At 40.8% G+C, this 20,381-nt stretch overlaps 1 protein-coding gene across 1 annotated transcript in view; it reads right to left on the reverse strand.

Annotated features, from left to right (window-relative positions):
- POU6F2 (POU class 6 homeobox 2) overlaps positions 1 to 19,677 on the reverse strand; it is a 352,462-nt gene extending 332,785 nt beyond the window's left edge. Inside the window, exon 1 of the mRNA XM_045006755.1 lies at positions 19,594 to 19,677. The gene's annotated coding sequence lies outside the window, so the exon portion shown is untranslated. The remainder of the gene's footprint in view (positions 1 to 19,593) is intronic.
- Between the last annotated feature and the right edge of the window lie 704 nt (positions 19,678 to 20,381).

Genomic DNA, 20,381 nt, shown 5'->3' on the forward strand with positions numbered 1-20,381 from the left:
GGGGAGTCCACGCCCAGCAAATATCTATGGTGTGTCGGGGACCTGGGTCCAATGCACTGGGGCCCAGCATTCTGCTCCACACAGTGCAATCAAAGCGGACCAGGATTCCTTACAGTCATGGAGTGCGTGCTGGAAGAGGAGGCAGGATTTGCTCCCAAACGTCTTTGGACGTTACTTCCATTCTTTTTCTTTCGAAGGTTACAGGATAATGTTACACCGTACAGCCTAACACAGGAAACTGTATAGATCACAAGACACACCATGTGCTATATAGTAAGTTTTAGCTTTCCATAAACAAAACTGGAAAACCCAGGAACATAAGATGAAGCAGCATAAAGTGCTTAGTACATGGAATAAGGCGGCAGTAAAGAATAAAGTGGTTATAGTTCTACTGAGGAGATCTGCTATCATCATTCCCTTTTTTTCAATAAGGTAAATATTAAAATTTGCTTTGACTATATTCTGCCCTTATTTTTAAACTATTTGCTTTATATTTCTATTCATAAGTTTAAAAATCCTTTAAAAGTATAATATTCATCATTTCCTTATAACTTACACAACTCTATCCATTTACAATATCTGTATTAACTTTTACTCAAAAAACTATTCTATTTTAGAGTCTTACTTGTCACAACAATAAAGCTGAAGTTCCTGTTTGCCCCAGAAGTTTTAAAAGCAGCAGCAAAGACTTTATATTTAATAAACCAATAGCCAGAACCATGACAATTAAAACATGTTTGTCATTAAGTTAAACACTGCTATAATGTAAAAATAATCCTTTAAAAAGACAGATATCTCACTACTTGGTAATCATAACAGGAAATATAATATGCTCTACTAAGGCCCTGTGCCTGCAATGAGTTCTGTCTGGAACATACTCAGGAGAATTATTTATTTTGACACAACAGCTCCCAGGAAACCTAGGAATGTCTATGCACAAAAGGTGTAGCACTTAAACTATACAAAGCACTACTGCCCTCCTCATATGGACATTGGTATACCAATCATACTAGCATAGCTTATTTCTGGATAGGAAGGGAATAAGCTATCATAATGTCAGGCATCTTTAAACGTGTATAATTGTGTCCACACTAGGGGTTGCCCCAGTATAACTATTTTGATGGGGAAAAAATCTCACTCCTAATTAAACCAGTTTTACCAGCAGAAAATCTGTGTGTAAAATAGGCCTCAATAATGTTAGCAAGTGACAATGACTAATGTCTTCACTGGGACATGAATGGCTAAAATTCCACTTAATGAGAATTTGGAAGGGGTTCAGTCATTAAAAGGTTTATTATCAGGTGTTAAATAGGTGCACCATTCTGACTGCAAGTCATTGAACTTACAGCCAGAAGGGACCACCAATATTTTAATACAGTAATTGTTACATAAAATTAAGAAATAAAGATCAAATTCCAAATAAAATATATAATAAATATGAAAACCAGTAAATCTTTATGCCTGTATTTTAATCAGTGCATTATTTTATCTCATTAAGTGTTTTCAGAATGTATTTTTATATGGTATTTTAATCAGGACAGCTGAAGTAGATAGCCCTGGGTAAAGGCTATTCCAAGATTGGGATAATTGGGTTGACAAGATTTTCTCCAGGGTGTATTTTATAAATGTTGTCTAAGGAGAAGATTAATTTAACTGGTATTTGACATAATTTACTAAAGCTTTTAGTATCTCATTTTCCCTTGATTCACCTGCAACCTAGTATCATGGCCATCACCTTATCACTACTAGAGGTACCATAATGATACATTCTTTTATAAATAAGAGCACCTCTTACTGGACACTTCTGGAATTGTCACCTCCTGCTGTCCTAAATGTTGTTTTGTCTGCTACTGCCACTTTATCACTGGTATTCTTTCTCTGACACGTCCAAAACTATGACTACGAAACCCATTCTAAGACAATTTTATTCAACTTCAACACCCTCCCACAAATCGTAACTTGCTATCTATCCTTCCTTTATTCAGCAAAGCTATGGAGAACATCATCTTCTCTTATCTCTCTCTATACAACCACCTTAACCACTTTTAGCCTGATGTAAAATGAGCATGACTATTGATATTGGGTTTATGACCTTCCCTCTTGGGCACAAATCTCTCTCTTTAAACCCACATTTGATTTTATTAAAACTCTCACTACTTTCAACCATTCTCTCCCTTTATAGTGCCTTGAGTAAGATGTTAATTCTCCAGCATGTTCACCTTCTGATCTGAATTGTACTTTTCAAATGATCTCCTCTTTAGTTCTATTGAAGGCTTTACATTAATTATCTTCTTGTCTCCTCCACTATGGAAATTTTCAAGTTTATTTTCTTCTTCCTTTTTCCATCTCCCCTTTCTCTGAAGTGCCTTTTTATAAGCTTCAATCTTGGTGTCATTTTTCTGCAGATGATGCTCAACGGTGCATCTAACATCCTGCCTATAGTTAAAGGAGGTAGTGTGTCTGGTTAAAAGTAATTTTTAAAAGACTAATTTCCCAACAGTACCCATGATGCTAAAAATACCTCAGATTATTTAAACTGAACAAATTTTAGAAGTCTAATTTACTTTTCACCATTCAGGCTGTTAAAATCATAGAATATCAGGGTTGGAAGAGACCTCAGGAGGTCATCTAGTCCAACCCCCTGCTCAAAGCAGGACCTAATCCCCAAGTAAATCATGTTTGTTTCCTTTGTTCCATTTCTCTTAGCTTAGTCAGTGAAAATAGATGAGTCCATTTCACTTTTGTTTTTCCAGGCAAAATCCTTTTTCATAAACAAGTAAAATCCTCATAGTCCTCATTAACTAGTAAAATACTGCACATTTTGGATGCAAAGATTGCTAGTGAATATTTATTGGTCTAAAATGCAGTTTCTATTGGAAATTATCTTGAAAACATTACTTTTGGCCTTATACTTTTTAAAATCCTTTAAAAAATTTACTTTGAGTTAAATTTGACTTGGCATTGTCCCTTTAAGTGCTGTTCCAGTACAAGACGGACTTTGACCTTGCCTTCAATAATAAAAAGCACGGCAGACACACATTAATAAAAAACATTCCCACCTCTCACTCCCCACCAATGAGAGTAAGTGTGAAAGACAGAATCCCACATGACAGATGTTACTAAGCTCTGGAATGCACTCAGATACCATGGTGGTGGGCACAAAATAAGAACCTGAATACAATACAAGTGTAGTAATTAAGTTCTAGTTCAAAATATAATAGAAATCCACTCAGACATATTAAATCTCCTAAACCAGCTGACAATACCAGTGGCATCCTATGCTGAATAAGATGTGAATAGTGATTCCACAACATGCAGCACTGTTGAGGAGAAAAGTTAACTTGCTAGAGAAGACAGCTCTGGTCCCAGCTCCAGAGCAGCAAGATGCAGAAAGAACTAATGCAAATGAATTCCCTATCTTCTCACTCTCCACAATACACCCTATCTAATCTTCATCCTGGACCACACAACCTGTGGGAATCCCTTGCCATGACATACACCTAATGGCCCAGATGTTTTACTTCCAATGCTGTCCCTATGGAGTTGAGGTAACTACTCCTCTCAGTGACAGCTGGGTAGGAAGAGGAAACAGCTCTAGACCTGGCGTCCAGTTACCTGGGCTACACTTTCTTATTTAATTACAGTATTTAGGAATAGAGAGCATTGTTGTGCCCTATCCCAATTATTAATCTTCCTCCTCCAGTTGTGGAGTGAATTATTCTTGTGAGATACATAAGGTTATCTTCCTGTCCTGAGCTAGAAAGATCCTAATCATTTTAGTAGGACCAAGGCCAAAATATTCAGATCTCGGAGGCTTGCATAGCTTCCATAGGTTGACAGCCAGAGAGACTATTATTCTTTTGAACGGTCACACTCATCAACATTCCTGAAGTGCCCCATGTTATCCCAATTTTCTTGAGTCCCACATACCAAGCAGCTGCCTCTCTGCTCTGGGAACTCTGTGCTGAGAGGAGTTTTTCTTGTGGTCTTGCCTCCTTTCAACAGGGACTGCTCTTGGGGATAGGGTGCAGGCTTCTATATTCTCACAGTCCCCTTAGAGGTTCCTTGCTGCTCTGCACGTGTCTCTCATTGGGCTACCAAAAATCAGATCTCATTTACATAGCCATCACATCTTTTGGGGCAGGCCTGCTATCCCGCTTCTGCTCACTCCATTTCCTCAAAGGTATCTGCCTCTCTTATCACCCCTGAATTCTTCCCCTGTATCCCCATCTCTCTTATTCCATTTCCTTCAGGTCTTTGAGCCCCACAACTCTAACTTTACCTCATAAGCTACTACTCTCCAGGCTCTTCTCTGCCCCACCCTGCTGTCACGCTTGCCCCTTTCCAAATCTCAGAGTCTCCATTAGAAATGCTGCTCCTAATCTTCCTTCATCTTGCTCTGTCCATGCTTCCCCTTGTTCCTCATGTGACCCTCTTGTCCTACTGTGCCCCTCACCCAGGTCCCCTTTGTCCTCCTGTCAACTCCCTCCTTTCCTTCCGACGCCAGCGCTCACCAGTCCATCCTCCAGCTCCTCCACTGTCAGGAATAGGAGGAAATGGGGGTAGAGACTGGAGTGAGTAACCAGTAGGGGAAGTGAGGAGGTGTGCACATCTACACTATCCTTCTACATGCCTGGCATTGGTGGGGGAGAGAGGCCTCTACCAGGTAGGAAGTTAAAGTTGGAAGAAATTTGGTAGCTAGCAAAGGAAGCTAGGAGACGAGGGAGCTGGAAAAGAGTTTGGAAAGCCAGAGCCTCAGACCACACACCAGAGCAGAGGTGGGCAAACTATGGCCCGGCCCGGGAGGCTCGCTCCTGGCCCCTCCCCTGCTGTCCCCTCTCCCCCACAGCCTCAGCTCGCTCGCTCTGCCGCCGGCGCAATGCTCTGGGTGGCGGGGCTGTGATCTCCTGGGGCAGCGCAGCTGCAGAGCCCGGCCTGACCCAGTCTCTGTGCTGCGTGGTGGCGGTGGCGCGGCTGTAGCACCGCCAGCCACCAGTACTCCAGGCAGCGAGTGGGGGGGGGTAGTTGATAGAGGACAGGGGAGTTTGGGGTGTCGATAGAGGGCAGGGGTGTGGATAGGGGTCGGGGCGAGGAACAGGGGGTTGAATGGGGGCAGGGGTCCCAGGGAAGCAGTCAGGAAGGAGACGGGGTGGATGGGGCAGCAGGGGGCAGTCGGGGAGGTAGGGGGCAGTCAGGCAGGGGTTCCGGGGGGCCATCAGGAATGAGAGGAGGGGTTGGATGGGGCAGTGGGAGGTCCGGGGGCGGTCAGGGGACAGGGAGCGGAGGTGTGTGGATAGGGCAGGAGTCCTGGGGGGGCCATCAGGGAACGAGGGGGTTGGATGAGGCAGGAGTCCCGAAGGAGGGGGGGACAGATAGGGGCTGGGGGCCAGGCCATGACCCCCTCCCCTAACTGGCCCTCCATACAATTTACGAAATCCGATGCGGCCCTCAGGCCAAAAAGTTTGCCCACCCCTGCGCCAGAGGCAATACAATGGAAAGGAAACAAGCAGGAAGATACTGAACTGAGCCAACATGCAGGCACTGGGACTAGAAGCCTGACTCTTCCACAGAACAATTTTTGTAGTGGGGGTGCTGCTGATGAAATACATGGAAACCATGCAGTTGGCATTTGTTATTGCTATTTCAAGCCAGGGGGGGTGTGACAGCACCCCCAGCACCCCTAGTTCCAGCACCACTGCTCTTCAACTCACGTCATCATCACCCAACCTCAGCTGCGAGGACGAGGGGAGAATTTGGAGAATTACAAAGAGCAATGCGGAGAATTCAGTTAGTAACCCGAGGGGGGAGGAAGGGGGAAGGGAGAAGTAATGGCAAACATAATAGACCACCTAGAAAACTGGATCTGTTTTGTGGCCCGATTATAAACAAACATATTAAAATTAACCTAAAATTCACAAGAAGGTGCGTGCACTACCTTCCAATGGCCCTTTCAATCCCAGCTTATTTGAAGATTTATTTGAAAATTTTTCCTTACCAGGATGGCAACTGTGGATTCTGCCTTCAGTAAACATGTGATCAAGGATGTTTATGCACTTATTCATCATTCCTAGAAAAAATTACCGTTCTATCCTGATATAATAAACAGGTGCCACAGTTGTCAGGAAGGATTGAATAAATGGGCTTTGTTACCCAAAACAGAGGCCTCTCACTTGAGTTAAAGTGAGTAAGCATCAAGCTGTTATAGTCTCAGGGTCAGCCACTGCTAGGAGACATGATCCTCTGTACCAAATCAGAGCATTACTCTCACATGAGTGATCTTACATTGTATTCTCGTGGCTCTGTGGAACGATTTGGTTTGAGGGTTTTGTTTGCTTCTTGTTTGGTTGATTGATTTATCTTTTGTGGCCTGTGCACAAGGTCTCCTGGGTTTGGATTCATCCTCCCTTTAGTCCATCCTAGACCATACATTTATGTCCCAGCAACATTAAAAATATTATCTCTGCCTCAAGTAATTAGGTCACCTGCCCTTTGTTTCTGAGGAACTGCCTCTTTGGAACCAAGAACTACAAAGCACCCAGGAATGATTAGTGCTAGTCTTTTCTGAGGGAAAGTTAGGTCACCAGTATTGCCAACCCTGATTTCTGAACATCAGAGATATATACATATACGTGATTCTTTATATTTACGGTCTGTTTTTTGAAATTTTTGGTGCACTTGGGTCACCTTTTTAAGCTTTTCTCCACGAAAAACTAAACCTGAGATTCTACCAAAATTACTGGATTCTAGGATCTGGGCATCAAGAAACACCACATAAGACTTGCACTAAATTTCTGAGATTTGGTCATACAAGAAACATGCCGAGAAGAAGAGAGGGATGCTAGGAGTAGCTTGTCTAGATGCCGCAAGAGGAACTCAGGACATCTAAGAGATATATCTAGTATGGCCGGCTGGAAAACCAGAATTCCGTTTTGCAAAAAGTGTCAAGTGTTTTGAAACTTGGTTCTGTTCTGCATCAAAATGAAACTGAGATCTTTCTAAATTATTCACAAAAATACATGAGAGCCCCACCGCAGAATAGCCAATACCTCAGGTTCAAGTCCTTGATCTGACTCAATCTCTCTCACTCAGTCTCTCCTGCTCTTTCACTTGGTATAAATAATTCAATATTCATCTTACCAGAGACAGACAGAGAAACTCCCTCAATAACCCAGCGGTTAGGGCACTCATCCAAGATGTGGGACACCCAGGTTCACTAAGTCCCTGCTCTGAATCCCAGGTGAGTACCCTAACCACTTTTTTGGTTTTTGGTTATTCTGGGGCTGGGGAAGGGAGGTGTCCCTCTCTATTTTTGACCAGAAATTCCCTTGGACTTGAGAAATCTTCCCAACAAAAGTTTTGTTGAAACCAATATTCTGTTTCTACAAAATATTTTGGTTTTGATGAATCAGCGTTATTCAACAACATGATTTGTCAAAACAAAAGCCAACCAACTTTATTATCTAGTACTACCCAGGTGTGAACACTGCTTTTGCAAACAATTCACATCCCAATCCAAATCATGTTTGAAGCTGCTTTTGCTGTTCTTGTGCATGACTCAAAAATCATATGAAGGCAGGACCTACTTAACTCATTTTTATATAGACAATCAGGCCTTAACCAAAACACCCACCCAAAAAGCTGTCAAAGAATCCAAATCCAGATCCAAGTTTTACAGCTGGTCTCTCAGTCAATAATGTGTGAAAAGGCATGGATCTACTCATCCCCACCTGTGGAGGACTTTGAAATTTGAATCCCAGTTTTGGAACTCAGGCCCAACTCTGGCTTTTAGTACTGTTGATGTGATTAAATAAGTTGTCTTCTCTTGGAAGCTGTTCTTAGTCTGTCTCAACCTGCACGTCTCACTATACTAATATGCAATGCAGAAGTCACAGGGGAAATACTGAAAGGCCTTGCTCTCATAAAGTTGCCCTTCCTAACCCTCTGCAGCTAGTGGAGAAGCACAAACCTACACTTTTTCATTTCCTTTTCTATACTCACCCTCTTTACAGTAAATTATACCAGAACAATGTCTCTTTGTGGAAGTATGAGACTGAAATCTTCATCTGATTTCACAGCCACACACATTTCCATGTTCAAAGACGAAAGGCACCACTTTTGCTGCAGTTTGCTTAGGAACGAGCATTCCAAATCTTTTCTTCTATGCTGGGTCTCGTGTCTGACACCAAAACCTGCTTAGAACTACTAAACACACTTAATACTGCAACAAATACTGCAAAGCAATAACACCATTCTTTTTGTATTTCTAAGCCTTTCCCATTTATAAAATGTGTGAAACTTTTATTTATTTGTTTTTTAAAAAATCTTTGTAGTTGGTGTTCGGGGTAACTTTTCTTTGTAGCAGGTCTATATCAACAGCTGGATTCCACAGTCTCCTTTTCCTATCTCAAAATATTAATTCATAATTAAATATTTATTTAAATGAATTTAATATACACCTCTACCCTGATATAACGCGACCCGATATAACATAAATTCGGATATAACATGGTAAAGCAGTGCTCCGGGGGGGCGGGGCTGCGCACCCCGGCAGATCAAAGCAAGTTTGATATAACGCGGTTTCACCTATAATACAATAAGATTTTTTGGCTCCCAAGGACAGCGTTACATTGGGGTAGAGGTGTACATTTACCTGTCATGCAACTTTATAGGGGTGACCAAATCATCTGCAAGAGCACTTGCTTTTGTTTAAGAAGTTTAGGCTCATTGTGATAGGAAACAAAGATAGGAAAGAAAGGGTAGGAATAAATGGTCAGTTTTCAGAATGGAGAGAGGTAAATAGTGGTATCCCCCGGGGCTCTGTACTGGGCCTAGTCCTATTTAACATATTCATAAATGATCTGGAAAAAAGGGATAAACAGTGAGGTGACAAAATTTGCAGATGATACAAAACTACTCAAGACAGTTAAGTCTCAGGCAGACTGCGAAGAGCTATGAAAGGATCTCACAAAACTGCATGACTGGGCAACAAAATGGCAGATGAAATTTAATGTTGATAAATGCAAAGTAATGCACATTGGAAAACATAATCCTAACTATACATATACAATGATGGGATCTAAATGAGCTGTTACCACTCAAGAAAGTGATCTTGGAGTCACTGTGGATATTTCTCTGAAATCATCCACTCTATGTGCAGCGGCAGACAAAAAAGCAAACAGAATGTTGGGAATCATCAAGAAAGGGATAGATAATTAGACAGAAAATATCATATTGCCTCTATATAAATCCATGGTATGCCCACACAATGAATACTACATGCAGATGTGGTCACCCCATCTCAATAAAGATATATTGGATTTGGAAAAGGTTCAGAAAAGGGCAACAAAAATGATTAGAGGTATAGAACAGCTTCTGTATGAGGAGAGATTAATAAGACTGGGACTTTTCAGCTCGGAAAAGAGGCGACTAAGGGGGGATATGATAGAGGTCTATAAAATCATGAGCGGTATAGAGAAAGTAAATAAGGAAGTGTTATTTACTCCTTCTCAAAATACAAGAACAAGGGGCCACAAAATGAAATCAATAGGTAGCAGGTTTAAAACAAACACAAGAACGGATTTTTTCATGCAATGCACTGTCAACCTCTGGAACTCCTTGCCAGAGGGTGTTGTGAAGGCCAATACTATAACGGGGTTTAAAAGGGAGCTAGATAGATTCATGGAAGATAGCTATTAGCCAGGATGGGCAGGAATGGTGTCCCTAGCCTCTGTTTACCAGAAGCTGGGATTGGGTGACAGGGCATGGATCACTTGATAATAACCTGCCTGTTCATTCCCTTTGGGGCATCTGCCATTGGTCACTGTCAGAGAACAGGATACTGGGTTTGATGGATTTTTGATCTGACCCAGTATGGCCGTTCTTATGTTCTTATGTGCTTCATGCTTTTTGGAATGGGTGCTAATCCATCAAAAGCTGCAGGCACAGCTGCAAATTCCCAAGATGTCTTGCTTACTGTGTCAAGTGTGTTATGTCAAATATCACATAAAGTAGCAATCCTTTTCAGCAGGCTTACAGGAGCACTTTAATACAAAGCAGCGTACAATGTTGTTGAATGCTTTACAACATGGAAAGAGCTTGTGCACTCATTCACTAATCATTTTTAGAGGTAATTACAGTGACTGGATTATTATTAAGCTAAGAGCAAGTCATTTCTCAGGTATACTAGTATTTTCCTACACACAATACTATTCCATACTGTGCACTAATAAAAAAAGACAATTATTGGCAGAGCCCTGCATATCTGCAGATATCTGCTTTATATCCGTTGACCATTTTTGCGGATTGCAGATAGATGCAGATTCAAATTTTATAGCCACATCTGCAGACCATTTTTGCGGATGGGATGCCAATAATTTTTTTTTATCCGTGCAAGGCTCTAATTATTGGTCACTGTTTTCCTATTGTTCCTTCAGGAAAGCCCTTCTAAACAAAATATTTTAAGAGGGATGGGTTAACATCTGATCAAAGCAAAAGTGTGCCATTCCAATGCTGTTTTTTGTTGCTTGCTCTTGTTCTTTCAAACTGGTGAATGTTGCTGGATTGTTCAATTTCACCCTTAAAGAGAAACTAGCACCACTGTCCTTAGAGAACACAAAGTGGCAAACGCCTTTGAGTTCCTTCTGTTTGAAACTGCAGAAAAATCTTTCTGAAGATTCTGATATTGCCCTTTGTATTATAAACCTATTTTTAAAAGACAAGGGGCCTGATCCTGTTCCCATTTAAGTCAATTTGGAATATTGCCATCTACATTGATAGGAGCAGGATCAGCCCAAGGTTTGGCAGCTAACTCTGCATGGTGACCAACAATCCAGGCTAAGGACCTGATCTTGCAGCTATTGAATCAATGGCAAAACTCCCATTGACTTTGATGGTGAAGGACCGAGCCCTAAATGAGGTCTGGTTTTAGTTACTTTAATAAATGCAAGTCCATATCAAATTTCATAAACATCAGTCTCTTAAAAATTATTTTTCCAACCTAGTCAACATGAGCACTAGGCTTCAGAGTCCATTTTTACTAAGCAGATATGGTTTTCAAACTATAAATAGAAATCTTTATTCCCACAGAATAGTACCCTAAAAATACTTTACAAGACATTGTTTTTGCAACATGCAGGGTTACACAAAATAGCACCAATACCCCTGTAAAATCCATGCATCTGGACACACCAGCTTACACAAAATGAATAAAGAAATACCTGAAATTACTTCAGAGTGCTGCAATCTGTAAAATGGGATAATAGAGTGATGCAAAAGGTGCTGACTTTGATGCTTTGAATATAGGGATAGGAACCTATAAGATTACCCAGTCCATCTCAACAGAGGCCTATGCAAGATTCTTTTCTACTCTACATCTTCTAGTGCTTTGTCTAGTCTGGCTTTAAGAATCCAACACAATGATCTCTAAAAATTCTGAGATCTCATTGTTAGAAAATTTTTCGTTATATCTATCATACATTTTCCTTTCTTAATTTTATCCCATTACTGCCACTTATTGCTTATGCCATCCTAAGAAATTCCTCTCCATCCACATTTACCTGCTTCAGATTTCAGTAGATGGTTATATCCTCACTTATTGAGCAATTAGACCACCTAAGCACATTTAGTCAACTTAATCTTCACAACATAAATCAATCCCTGTCATCTTTTAACTTACTACCTAATAGGTCTTAAAAAGAGCCATAGACGGGACAAATGTCAGCCACCATCAGGAGTCAGCAAAAAAGTAAACTGAGTTTGAGGCCTTTGCAATTGCTTGGAAAACCTCACTAATGGGGCATTTCTTAGGTTCCAACAATAGGCCTCCAATCTCTCAACTTGAAGGCCCCCCAAAAGAATTAGGGAGGCAGAAGATTTGCCTGGCTGTTCCCACCCTCAAAATATAAAAAAGGAATGAATGTCATTCATCACAATTAAAAGATGTGATCAGTTGAGTTAACAATAGCCCAGGCAAACTAGGTAAAACTTGAAGACTGGAGTCCCAAATATAGTTATTCATAGTAATTGTTGGGCTACAAAGAAATTAACATCACCAAAAAAAAGAAGACATCCATTCCTCCAGACCTCTTAGCAGCTTTGGACAATTCTTCTAAATTCCTGTTGCTGAGGCCCTTTCCCTTAGCTACTTTCATTAATAATCAGGAATTTATCCCTAGAAAATATCAGTGATTAGTCACTCTAGGTAACAGCAGAGATTACTCAGTTCAAACAGCTGTTCCTGGGTCCTGATTTGAAATCATGCCAAGAAGTATGTAAATAATATAAATACGCTGTATTGTCAATATTTACAAATCAAACACCTTATTGTGAAATCTGGATATGGCTCTATCTAAACCTTTAACCACCTTTGAGGAATTGACCCAGGAGCAAGTTGGAACAAAAGGTTTAATTTCTAAGAGATATACAATTTTGATTGTAAAATGTTGAAAAGAAAACCACCCCGATGAAAAGATGGGACAAGAGAGCTGGATAAATAAATTTATCTGGATGAGTGGAGTCTATATGTGAAAGGGAATATCTCTCTTCAATCTGAGTCACTCAAAGAAATTTTGTTTTATAAATTATTGTATAGATGGCATATTTTGGCTCCTAAGGAGGAATTCTGCTGGAGGTGTTGCAGAGAAAGAGAAACATACTTGCATATGTGGTGGCTGCATCCCAGAATTAGATGATTTTGGGAGGAAATTATTAAAGAGATTAATTTTGTGGCAAAATGCTGACATCCTAGAGATCTGTTGACCTGCTTCCTTAATACTCCAGTAAAGGATCTACATTTTAAACAGAATGACACATGAATTTATTTTTTATTGTTAGCAGCAATACTTTGTATTGGACATTATTGGAATAATGGTGTTCCTCCTTCTATAGAGTTGTGGTACAGTAAAATACAGACTGGCCTTGTAATGGATACACCAAGTACATACACAAGAGAAGCACCAAAAGAGGATAAAGAACAGGAGTACTTGTGGCATCTTAGAGACTAACAAATTTATTTGAGCACAAACTTTCGTTAGTCTCTAAGGTGCCACAAGTACTCCTGTTCTCTTTACGGATACAGACTAACACAGCTGCTACTCTGAAAAAAGAGGATAGGTATTTAGAAATTTGGTCACCCTTTTTAGAGTACTCAGAGGAGACTTCCCACCCAGCAAGCCAGAATCTTTAGCCAGGTTGTCTGACTATTAACCTGATTCTGATTGAGTAACATTCAATATTCACATTTCATTGTAACTTCAACTTAATAAAAAGTTTAAAAAAGAAAAAGAATGAGCAGAAAAGCTATCCAAAATCCTACAGAAATCCCAGAGGCATTAGCCTGGCTGTCCTCTCTGCAAAGTCCCTGGAGAAGGAGCAAGGAGAACTGCTTAGTCGCTAGGCAGAGCAATGGGAGACATGAGGCTGGCTGAAACCACAATACACAGCACAGGTTCACTTAATAAGCCAAGGCTAATGTTTGGGCTCCTAATGAAATCCAGGAGCAAGTGAGCATCAGCTGCTTTAACTATTGTGATTTTGTTGCAAGTATTCTGTACAGTTCTGATTACAATAGCTAGTCATAGGATGGCTCTGGGGGTTAATATTTTGAAAGGGCATTAACTACTTCAGATGAAGAGGGATATAGCAATGCAAAAAGCAAAAGTAGCAAGGTTTACCTAGTCTTGTTTCAGGCCCTGCTGCTCCCTCAGTTTCTCCTTGCTCCCTAGGAAATCAGCCTTCACACTGCAGTTGTTTCCCTCTTCTTTCAGTGCAAAGCTCACAATAGCACATCTTTACCCCTGCTTTCTGAGTGGCTCATAACCTTTAGTGCAGGGTTTTCAGTCCTATACCCCACAGAGGCTTTCCTCCCCACTCAATCTCTCTTAGCTGGCTACTGCTCTCTGCAGGCTTACACCACCCAGGCCCTCTAACTCAGAGATAGCAAGAGCTCTTCTGTACAACACAATTATCTGACTCATTGGAGTCTCTACCTAAATTCACCCTCACTGGAGTCAGGCTGCCCTTTATCTCTCTCAGCAGGCCTAGTTCTGAGTCATATGCGCCCATCATGTGACATTCCTGGATTCATTCCCTTCACTTGGGGAGGTGGGCGGTGCCTGGCCCCAAAAATAGAGGGCCAGCTCACCAGCTAATAGGCAGCTCCAACAGGGCGGTATATTTAGCAGAACAAGCCCCTTAGAAACCTTTGTATCTATGTGGAAGAGCCTACAGAAAAGCAGAATACAAGCAACATAGGTAGGTTTGGGATGTGCAAAGCAAATAATTTATGCACATTTTTCCTTTTCTGTTTGCTTGCCTTTTACAAAAGATTCAAATTCCTAAATTTAAATTAATCCAGTCCTGGGATCCGGTGGGATCCATTCATGCCCTTTACAACATTTCATCTATCTATCAAGGTACTTGTATGGCTCTTATCACCATAGTATGTGAGCACTTAATCATAAACCTATGATCACTACATGTAAAAGTAGGCTGTCCCAGGAACGTATGTGGATATTAAAATGTTCTTTTTTTCCCCATAAAATCAAGTTGGTATGCAATTACTGCAGTGAGACACCTTATGTAAGCTTAACATCATGTCTTCACTTTAAACAGTGTAAGTCAATAAAATTATATCGTAGCCATTGACAACACATACAATTTTGCCTGTTTGATATCCCATTACTGCAACAGCAGCCACAGTATTTATGGGAAAAGCTCTTCTCTTTCCCTAGGATAGTATTATAGTTTTTGCTCTCACAACTCAGGCATATTTATAGGGAGCAGAATAATGCCACTTAAATTGCTATCACAGTGTTTGTTACTTTCCAATATAATGTGCACAGTAAGTATTACATCCACATGCCTTCATACAGGTTTATAGTAAAGCAGGGTCCACTTCTCCTACATGGCACCAAATTTCTCCTACATGGCATCATTACACCTGTGCATCCAAAGAATCAAAAGGGCAGAATACTGGTAGACTACACACTGACCTTAGATGTGCAAGAAATTGCAGTACACTAGATTATGCACACATACATCTTTTCACATAAAATACTTTGAGCTCTAGTCCAGGGAAAGTGAGATTGGGACCTATGCACATGTACCATTTTTCCTTGTTTACCTTCTTCACAGCAGGACAGGTGAATTATAAATGCATATCAATATTATGACAGAGAATTCCTAAAGCACAGAATATCCAAATGCCTTAAAGTTTGAAGGAAGGAATATAGGGTTAGAAGACCAAAGCCAAGTAATGCTGGGGTTAAAGACATACGAGGACTAAAAGAGGCTTTAAAAATATATCAGGGTAGAATAAATACTAGACAGGAGAATGATTAATAAAATGAAGAGTGAGTCTAAACCAGCAATCTTCCTAAAATGGCTCTGCTGATAAAATCAGACATTAAAAATGAAGGAAGTAATGAATTCCAGTCAATATAACAGCTAACAAAAAGTAAGTGAGGGGGTTATACTATTACCCATTGAGACAAATCAGCAATTTGCTAGGAATCTGGAGCCATTAAAGTGGTATGTGTGCTTAAATTGAACTCTCCATTTTGGGATCCAATTCACTTCCTCTCAGACCAGCTAGCAAGCTACCTTGCAGAAGTGGTCTAAGACCCCCACCCCCCACCCCAGAAGCGAAAGGTAAAACAATCCTCTGACTCTTTTACATGTCACCCTATCTTTACTGAATGCTGCAGATAGACGCGATAGTGCAGCTGATGGTACAAAAGGACTGATAACCGTCCTCGTCATCAGCCTATTGGCCCTAATTTTTTCTGGTGGATGGATGGTGCAATATGGCTGGTAACCATCCTCATCATAGGAACAGGGGGCTGAGCTCCATCAGCCCCCACCCGTCATGTGTAAAGAAAAGATTCAGTTGCCCCTGGACTAGCAGTGGGATGCTGGGCTTCTCTCCTACACACTGCTTAATGTCCTGTCTGGACTATCATAGCAGCTGGAGGCTGCCTTCCACTCATTTCTCACTAACAAGTCAGTGTGTCTTATTCCTGCATTCTTTATTAATTCATCACACAAGTGGGGGGACAATGCTACGGTAGCCAAGAAAGGCTGGGGGAAGAACGGAATCAACAGGTGGGGTTGTTACAGAAGCACCCCCTGTGAATAGCATACAGATAATAATTTCTGCGGGCTCTGACACAGAGCAGGTGGTTCTCTAGCACACTTGCCTATATTAGGCAGCACTGATTCTATTTTTAGATACCAAAAAGAAGGGATTGACTCAGGGAGTCATTCCCAATTTTTGCTTTTGCGCCCCTGGCTGATCGGCCAGGGGCACTTATGACAACAGCCAATGGTACAAAACGATGGAAGGTACAATATGGCTAGTAACCACTCTTGGCTTTTGCGCCCCTGGCTGATTGACCAGGGGCACTAGCAGCAAATGGTACAAAAGGACTGGTAGCCATGATCATCCTCAGTTCCAATTTATGGAAGGATTTGGATGGTGCAATATGGCTAGTAACCATCTCTGCTGTCATGCAAAAGCAAAAGCATGCTTCTGTGTAGCGCTGCTGAATCGCCTGTGTGAGCGGCATCTAGTACACATACGGTGAGAGTCACAAAAAAAGCTCCATGATTGCCATGCTATGGCATCTGCCAGGGCAATCCAGGGGAAAAAGGCGCGAAATGCTTGTCTGCCGTTGCTTTCCCAGACGAAGGAGTGACTGACGACATTTACCCAGAACCACCCGCGACAATGATTTTTGCCCCATCAGGCACTGGGATCTCAACCCGGAAGTTCCAAGGGGCGGGGGAGGCTGCGGGAACTATGGGATAGCTAGGGAATAGCTACCCACAGTGCAACGCTCCAGAAATCGACGCTAGCCTCGGACCATGGACGCACACCACCGATTTAATGTGTTTAGTGTGGCCGCGCGCACTCGATTTTATAAAATCTGTTTTACAAAACCGGTTTATGCAAATTCGGAATAGTCCCGTAGTGTAGACGTACCCTAAGATGTATATGTTCTGTGTAGCTCTCTAGACATACCCACACAATCTACCACTCACTCAGAGCACCATTCCTGATTCTGCACCAGTGATCCAGTCTGACCCTAGCACCAGTAAGCTGTGACAAAACAACTGAGAGTGAGCGATAATAAACAGGGAAGGGAGGAGAATAAAGGTTAAGTAATAAGATTATGTAGATACATGATTTAACAATATGAGCAATTAAATTCCATACAATCCTTAGGTTCTGGTTTTTTACTTTGTTTGGTGGTTTGTTCTTTGGCAGGAAGAAATGTACCTTTGGTACTTGAGAAAGTGTAGGATGTAGCTTGGGATCATGAGGTAAACATATGAGCTGAATGCTCCCAATACAGGGAGCTGAAGTGAAATGAGTGACATTTAAATCACCCTTGTTAGGTTTTAGAGTTAATCCCATATCTAGATGAATGGGGAGTTCCCATCAGCTATTATTTCAGGTGGTTTGCACACTCAGAAAGAAAACATTGCACTGGTTTATGTTTGGAAGATTTATATATATTTAATAAAAGCTTAGATTCTGCAGGGAAGGGTGCATTCTTCAGTAAATTCCAACGCTGAGGAACTGCAGAACAAACCTGAGCTTTTTTAGTGGCATGTTACTGCACAATGGGGGCAGGAGAGACTTGTAACACTAGATGGGGAGGGCTCTGAGTTGCTATAGAGAATTCTTTCCCAGATGTCTGTCTGGTTGGTCTTGCTGACATGCTCAGGGTCCAAATGATCCCCATATTTGGGTTTGGGAAGGAATTTCCCCCGGGTCAGATTGGCAGAGACCCTGAGAGGTTTCCACCTTCCTCTCCAGTGTGGGGCACAGGTCACTTGCAAGTTTAAACTGGAGTAAATGGTGGACTCTCGTAATTTGAAGTAATTAAATCATGATTTGAGTATTTCAGTAACTCAGCCAGAGGTTACAGGTCATGAGTGGGTGACACAGACACATACCTAAATACATGTAGGAAGAGACAGCTCTTGCAATCTAAATACAAGCAAGGGGTGGAAGAAAGGAAGTATTGTTAGCCCCATTTTAAACATGAGGAATTAAGGAACAAAGGCTAAATCCACAAAGGTATTTAGGGTCCTAACTTCCATTTGAATCTCTCCAGGCCAGAGAAATTAAGTAATTTACCCAAGGTAGCAGAGCCAAGAATGGAATCATCCAGAGGCTCAATCCAGTGCCTTAACCATAAAACAAATCTTCTTCTCAGGGCAAGTCTACACTACAGTTCTAACATCAGCTGCATCTGGTGAAGACATGCTGTGCTGACGGGAGAGCACTCTCCTGTCAGTGTAATTACTCCACCTCACCGAGAAGTGGAAGCTGGTGTGGACAGCGTGACACTTGCGTGGCTCAGCTTTTTCACACCCCAAGGAGACATAAATTATAGCGACTTGGGTTGTAGTATAGACCTGCCCTCCATTTTCAATATTTTCCACACAATTGGCTCTTCACAGTGTTCCAGAATTTGTTACCTGGAGCACATAGAGGTTAGCTAGGAGGCTTTGCTGTGTTAGAAGGAAGGCACTACAGAATCCGGGGAAGCCAAGTTTGCTTCCTTTTCTTCTATAAGGAAAGCACAACAATCTATTTAAATACATGTATTAAATCAGAAGATAATACTAAATCTTATATAGCATTTTTAGTCCATATACCTAAAAGCACTTTACAACTAAACTAAGTATCATTATTAGAACTGATCAGGAAAGTTCCAATTAAATGTTATTTAATCAGAAAATGCCCATTTGTTCAAAGTGAAACTTTTCACAGGATAGAGTTGGCTTTGATAATTGTTTTGACTCAAAAAATGTTTGAAAAACGTTTTTAAATTGTCGGTGTTTCATTTTGACATTTTCTAAATGAAAATTTTTTTTTCCTGTTCAAAATCTATTTTTTTTGTTTTTAAAGTTAAGCCAATTATTAGTGAAATAAATTTAAAATTGTCAAAATCAAAATGAAATGTTTTGAAATTATTGAAATGAAATATTCAATTGACTTGAAATTTTTTTCAGATTTTGACATTTGATCCAGATTTGGAATAAGAAAATTATTTGTTATCTCCATTGTATATATGGGGAAACCGAGGAAAAGAACTTTTCAAGTAACATCCATGGTCATACAATAGAGCCATCTTCTCACCCTAATCCAAGTCCCTTTTCATTGGCCCCCACTGCATTTTTTACTCACCTCAGTGAGCAAAAAATACAAAGGGAAATATGCCAAAAAATTAGGACAAGAAAGTACAAAGTGAAAACCAATGTAAAAAAATTATGGCTAATACATCTGGAGCAAATTTTTCAAAAGCACCTGATTCCTTTAAGAACCTAAGTCGTATTTTCAAAAGTACCTAAATCACTTAAGGAGTCTAGGGACATAGGGGAATAATAACCAAAGCACACATGTGCGCATACACATGCACACACAAATAGGCAGAAGATACATAAAACTGCAAAGCAAAAATACAAATAAATAAGACCTAGAAATTATATTGGGATACAAGCTGGATACTGAAAATAGCAAAGAAATAGCAAAAAAGTCAGGTGATATTTTAGTCTGAGTTCAGGTGTCCTATCACAGACCTGGCATGTGACTGTTCCTCTCTGCACAGAATTACACAGCTCTACCACAGATCCTCAGATGTTGCATGCACTTTTAGGAACTTCCCTCCAGAAAGATGACAGCAAACTGGAAGGAATTCAGAAAAGAGTAACAAAACTGATTACACAGTTAAAGGGACTGACTTGTTCTATAAAGAAAATGTAAATATTTATATTTGGGCTAAATTATGGCTTAAGGATATATCAAAGCCATTTATAGTGCTTATACCCTTCAACTACATAAGGTTCTGATCCTTTAAGCATTCACACATGTGCTTAACTAAACTCACATGAGTAAACCCATTGGAATCAATGGGACTAATTACATGCTTAGAAATAAGCATGTGCACAAGAATTTACAGGATCATGGCCTAATTGTTCTGAGTAGACCATGGGGATAGCTAGAAGGAAAAGGATGGAACTAAGAAAGGGAGAGTGCAGGATGAATATATCAGAGGAAGAAAACATTAATAGATTAGAACATTCTCACAAGCCCTATTACTTGAGTCAATTGAAACCAGACTGGACAAAGCAATGGGGAGTGTAAAGGAGGGAGTTGACAAGGTACAAGAGTGGTAATGATATCTCTTGTAGTCCCCCAAGCAAGTTGACCCAATACTGTACGTTTTCCCCATCTCTACTTCTACGATTCTATGGAAGAGTTGTTCTGCACTGCAAACTAAATGAAAGGATAGCTCAGTGGTTTGAGCATTGGCCTGCTAAACCCAGGGTTGAGTTCAATTCTTCAGGGGGCCACTTAGGGATCTGGG

This window comes from Mauremys mutica, chromosome 2 (genome assembly GCF_020497125.1).
Source record: "Mauremys mutica isolate MM-2020 ecotype Southern chromosome 2, ASM2049712v1, whole genome shotgun sequence".
Classification (NCBI taxonomy): Eukaryota; Metazoa; Chordata; order Testudines; family Geoemydidae; genus Mauremys; species Mauremys mutica.